The 5,758-nt window shown below is 38.0% G+C and overlaps 1 long non-coding RNA gene across 1 annotated transcript in view; it reads left to right on the forward strand.

Annotated features, from left to right (window-relative positions):
• LOC128250676 (uncharacterized) overlaps positions 1–5,758 on the forward strand; it is a 33,157-nt gene extending 27,399 nt beyond the window's left edge. Inside the window, exons 2-3 of the long non-coding RNA XR_008266686.1 lie at positions 1,603–1,720; positions 5,731–5,758. This is a non-coding gene — a long non-coding RNA (uncharacterized LOC128250676). The remainder of the gene's footprint in view (positions 1–1,602; positions 1,721–5,730) is intronic.

Here is a 5,758-nt window from a genome sequence, read left to right on the forward strand (position 1 = left end):
TATATATGCATACGACGGGCTTCTTTCAGTTTCCGTCTACCAAATCCACTCACAAGGCTTTGGTCGGCCCGAGGCTATAGTAGAAGACACTTGCCCAAGGTGCCACGCAGTGAGACCGAACCCGGAGCCATGTGGTTCGTAAGCAAGCTACTTACCACACAGCCACTCCTACGCTTATACTATCAAAAGAAGATATTGCGGTCGATAAAATGAAGTACCAACAATACTGAGGTCGATTTAATCGAATTGTGCATTTCCCTAAAAAATTTCCGGTCTTGGAACCTGAAACGGACCGGTATTCCGTTCAGTTAGGTAGATTACGATTTCGGTCATTTGTACGTCACGGAAGTCGGACATCCGGGCTTTATGCATCTTAGAGCCCAGGAAAATAATAATAATAATTATAAAAAGATGATTACGGATAAGCTTTCCGGAACAGGATGTCGGATATTGCATATCATCTCATAACACCGCCGTGTGTGACTGTTATCACGCGTTAATAGTGTCTCCATCGTTAACACGGATACTATCTTGTTAGATCGAGGATGCTGAGGTTTCGAACCCTCGTCAAAGCCATTTACTTCACTGATTATATAATAAGGTCCTTAAGAGGGGCATGACCATTACAACCCACCCACACACCCTATAACACCCCACCTATCCACACAAAATGATAGAGATCTCGAAATGAAATTGATAGTTCATGGTGATTAAGAAAGTTAACAAAGTTAAGAAATAATTGCAGATAATTAATCGCTGATAATTGTTTAATAGCCGTGTTAGATTACACAACCATCGATAGCTGTATCTGTGTGTGTGTGTGTGTGTGTGTGTGTGTGTGTGTGTGTGTGTGTGTGTGTGTGTGTGTGTGTGTGTGTGTGTGTATGCGAGAGTGGGTGATATCGCCATAGGATGGTTCAGTGATACCTGTTATGAAGTAAGATAACAACCGGAGTAGAACTCGCTTAAAGATGGTGTCTTGGTCACGTGGTGATTGTCGGTGGGTAGGTGAGTGTTTGAGGAACTGGTATGTCTATGTAAGCATGTATATATGTATGAGTGTGTGTGTGTATGCATATAGATAGATAGATAGATAGATAGATAGATAGATAGATAGATAGATAGATAGATAGATAGATAGATATATAAAGCCTTGTGAGTGGATTTAGTAGACAGAAACTCAAAGAAGCCCATCGTATATATGTGTGTGTGTGTGTGTGTGTGTGTGTGTGTGTGTGTATTCGTGTGTCTGTGTTTGTTCCTCCCCCCATCATCGCTTGACAACCAATGTTGGTGTGTTTACGTCCCTGTAACTTAACGGTTCGGCACAAGAGATCCGATAGAATAAGTACCAGGTTTACAAAGAATAAGTCCCGGGGTCGATTTGTTCGACAAAAAGCATGGCCGCCGTCAAATGAATGAAACAAGTAAAAGAATAAAAGAATACTCGTATAACGAACAATTTGGTAAACGAACAAGTCTCTGAAGCTGAATGTGTTCGTATAAAGAGACTTCACTGTATATATGTATATACATATGTGAAATATTAAATCAAAAATGAATATGTTTTTTGAATTCAATCTTTGCTTTTCGTACTTTCAGAAAGAATGTTATCAGCGTTGCTTGTGAAAAACTTCCTTAAACATGGCCAGAAAACAATATCACATTCCAAAAGTAATTCCACCATTTTTTGCAATTCTTTTCGTCGTCTTCACAAATGGTAAGTTCTTCAATCACGTAAGTTCTCGCACCACTCAATAATTTCCCATTTCGCGTATAACAAGTCTCTTTACCACATGTAATAAATGTCTTTGTCACAGTTAATGTATTCCAATATTTCACTCAATAATTTCCCATTATGAGATGTAATATGTTTTTTATATGACGTTACGTAATAAAGCGGTGAGCTGGCAGAATCGTTAGCAGGCCGGACGAAATGCTTTGCGGTATTTCGTCCGTCACTACGTTCCAAGTTCAAATTCCGCCGAGGTCGACTTTGCCTTTCATCCCTTTCGGGATCGATAAGGAGTTACCATTTGAGTACTGGGGTCAATGTAATCGACTTACCCCCGTGCCCCATAACTGCTGACCTTGTTCAAAAATTTAAAGCCAATATGAAGTTACGTCGGTAGTTTCTGTAGAAGGCGGCAGGCTGGCAGAATCGTCAGCGTGTCAGACTTTCTTCTGGCTCTTTGAGTTCTGAGTTCGAATCCTGCTGCTATGCATTTTTTTCGGCATATTGATAATCCTTTCTATTATAGGCCCTAAATTTGGTGAAAGGGGGTTAGTTTATTACAACGACCCCCAGTGCTCAACTAGTACTTAATTTCATCGATTCCGAAAGGATGAAAGTTGAAGTCCATCACAGTGGGATGTGAATTCAGAACATAAATACGGACGAAAATGCCGCCATGCATTTCGTCCGGCGTGCTAACGATTCCGCTTGTTCGCTTCTTTGAAAAGGGTCAATAATCCTCTCAAGTACAGGAACAAGGCCTGACATTCAGTGAAGGGATCAAGTCGATTACATCGACAGGATTAATAATCCATTCTATTATAGACACAAGGCCTGCAACTTTGGGGGAGGTGGTTAGTCGACCCCAGTGCGTAACTGGTACTTATTTCATCGACTTTCCAAGGATGAAAGGCAAAGTCATCCTCGACGGAATTTAAACTCAAAACGTAAAGACGAACGAAATGCCGCTAAGCATTTTGTCCGGTGCACTAACGATTCTGCCTGTACGCCGCCTTGAAGACTTCAATGCCCTAAAAAAATGTTTTTCTTGAATAGTAAATGAAAATTATGCTATCAAAGAATATTTAAGTTCCTATGGTGACCCATATGCTGAAACGGTAAATACACAAATATGTCAAAACAAGTGCATATTAAATAAAAGCTACTTTGCAAATACATTTTGGCTGTAGAAATATCTTAACAATGGGAAAAATATGCAATTTATTTACACTGAATTCGTTTTAATTGTGAGAGTGGATAACGTCTAAGGATATAAATATATTTATATTGTTATATATAATAGATTTGAATGTGTTATTATGTATTTCAACTAAAAGGTTTATTGTTGCTTGATGCGTAGAGGTGGATTTTCAGGAATATCGTTATATTTTGAAGAGAATTTTGGAATTTAAAAAAAATGTTATTGTGATTCCTGTTAACTTGGTGTGATTCAAATATATTCATAAACACGTATTCTTAAATATAAATATGGTGATACACAACTCACTCACGAATAGAAATACAACCCACTCACGAATAGAAATACAACCATATGCAATGGCATATACAGGGAGTTCGAAGTAAATTTGACGATTTGTATGTCTCCATTTTCCAGGGACAGTCTGATGTTTTGTTCAAAGGCTAACGATGTTTGAGAACGTAAAGATTAAAGTTGAGAAAAAGTTAGCTGACATGGAGTATTGGAAGCCATCTGAATATTGGAAAAGAGTTATTCGTATCATGACGATTCGCGCCTAGTATCAATATGTCGACATCATGATTGCTGCTCAATGCTCTGTGAACATTGTAAAGGCTGTAAAAAGCATCATGGACAGCTACAAAGGAAACTAAGAAACCATGGCCAGCAGGAAGGGACACAGCAAGCGTTCTGAATGCCTCTGCACGCCGGAATTCATCCGGCAGTTGACTAAATTCAGACGATTATGTGAAGCCGCTGGAGACTGTTGTCAAACCATGGCTGCGGATAGTTGCTTCTGGAAGGCTCCTTGCCAAATCTCTGGAAAGTGTCAGAAGGTTTGCAAATCTAACGGAGGCCTCAAAAGACATTTTAAGATCCACAAAAATCAGAACTTATCTGCAGCTCTTGGTGGTCCAAATCGGATGTGCAATTTATGTGGATGTCTTTTCAGAATATTGTCTGGTTTAAAAAGCCACATCAGATGCCATCATGGTTCTAAGGTGTTGGTACAGGAGGTGGTGACCAAACTCTGCATAAGGAGTAGACGACCACCATCATGTATGTATGTATCTATGTATGTATTCATGTGTGTGTGAGTTTCTCTCTCTCTCTCTCTCTCTCTCTACATACATATATATATATACATAAACACACTCACACATACACACACACACATATATTTCTACAAACATGCATATATGTAAATAAATATGTATATATATGTGTATGTATGTTTGTGTCTATGTATGTATGTGTGTGTGTGAGTGTATGTATGTATGTATGTATGTATGTATGTATGTATGTATGAATGTGCGTATGTAAGCACTTAGTAAGCGTCTTTTTAAAAGGACCCTGATACGTTTCCTGATTTCCTGGTTGAACTCTGACCCCGGGTGTATTTGGTGACAATACACGCGTCCATAAAAAGTGTTACAACCGATATTAACAAGATTTCGGTGTGTTTGATGTGTGTGAATCAGCGTGCAATATAACGCCGCGTAAAAGCTGTCCTCAAAGTCAAGTAGCAGCTCTTGTCTCAATGGACTCAGATCTGTGACAGGAAACGTAAGAACGAGAATTAGCTAACGTTTGCCATGCTTATTATGGAGGAAGCTAAGTAATCTGAAGAATGAATACAGCACTGTGAAAATAATATAGAAATAAGGAGATAACTATCGCATTTTAAATGAAATAATTACTAAAACACAACACTGAAATATAAACCTTTGTTTAACGGTTGAAAACCAGTTAGCTATTTTTCTGAATCATCAACTCTTCTTAATTTGGAAGCGTTTCCATTTTGTTTGCTTATCGTGTGTTCTAGTTCACACTGCGCAAACTTTGAGTATTCTATTTTATTCCTTTTTCTTTCTCGTTATTTCATACAAAAGGCCTCTCTGAACAAACTACAAAGATTTATCTAAAAATAAATAACCTATTTAATATTAATTCTAATTAGTCATTAGCATAACAAACTATTCTAACAGCCACACAGTTTCTTTTTACAGATTTCGCCAGATAGAATCGACTTCACGTTAAAATTAATTAATTTTTTTTCTTTGTTTCTAATCAACTCTCTTTACTTAATTAGTACAGATACTAATTATATTAATATTAATTACTAACCAATTTGACGACACGTTTTCGTGCCATCTGAAGTCCTAACGTCTTGGGTGTTATCATTAGCAAGTCTCACAGCCCAGATATTTATATCCGTAAATAGATATGTCTTGCAGACGGGACACTGTAGAATTAACGAAGTGTTATTGTTAACATGCAATATTAAATTCAAATAGTCATATTTCACTGGAGAAAATATTCATGTTTCAAACTCAGTTTGTTGTTGTTGTTGTTGTTTGGTCTAATTTAAAAACCGTCCAGTTAATTCTTCATTGAACACGTCCTCCGTCGGTTACGACGATGACTATTCCAGTTGATGTGATCAACAGAACTGCCTGCTCGTGAAATTAACGTGAAACGTGTACCCTTAACATAGTTCTCAGGGAGATTCAGTGTGACACAGAGTGTGACAAGGCTGGCCCCTTTGAATTACAGGTACAACTCATTTTTGCCAGATGAGTGCACTGCAGCAACATGAAATAAAGTGTCTTGCTCAAGGACACAATGCACTGCCAGGAATTGAACTCATTACTTTACAATCGTGAGCCGAACGCCCTGACCACAAAGCCGCCTACCATCACAATTTTTCATTATACAAAATTAACTAAAAGCATATTCCGTAAACATGTTCGTTAGATTTTATAAAAATCTAAATTTTTTTTTAATGTCTTTTCAGGAGTTCAAACAGAGATGGAGAGTCTGTA

Source organism: Octopus bimaculoides, chromosome 24 (genome assembly GCF_001194135.2).
Source record: "Octopus bimaculoides isolate UCB-OBI-ISO-001 chromosome 24, ASM119413v2, whole genome shotgun sequence".
Classification (NCBI taxonomy): domain Eukaryota; kingdom Metazoa; phylum Mollusca; class Cephalopoda; order Octopoda; family Octopodidae; genus Octopus; species Octopus bimaculoides.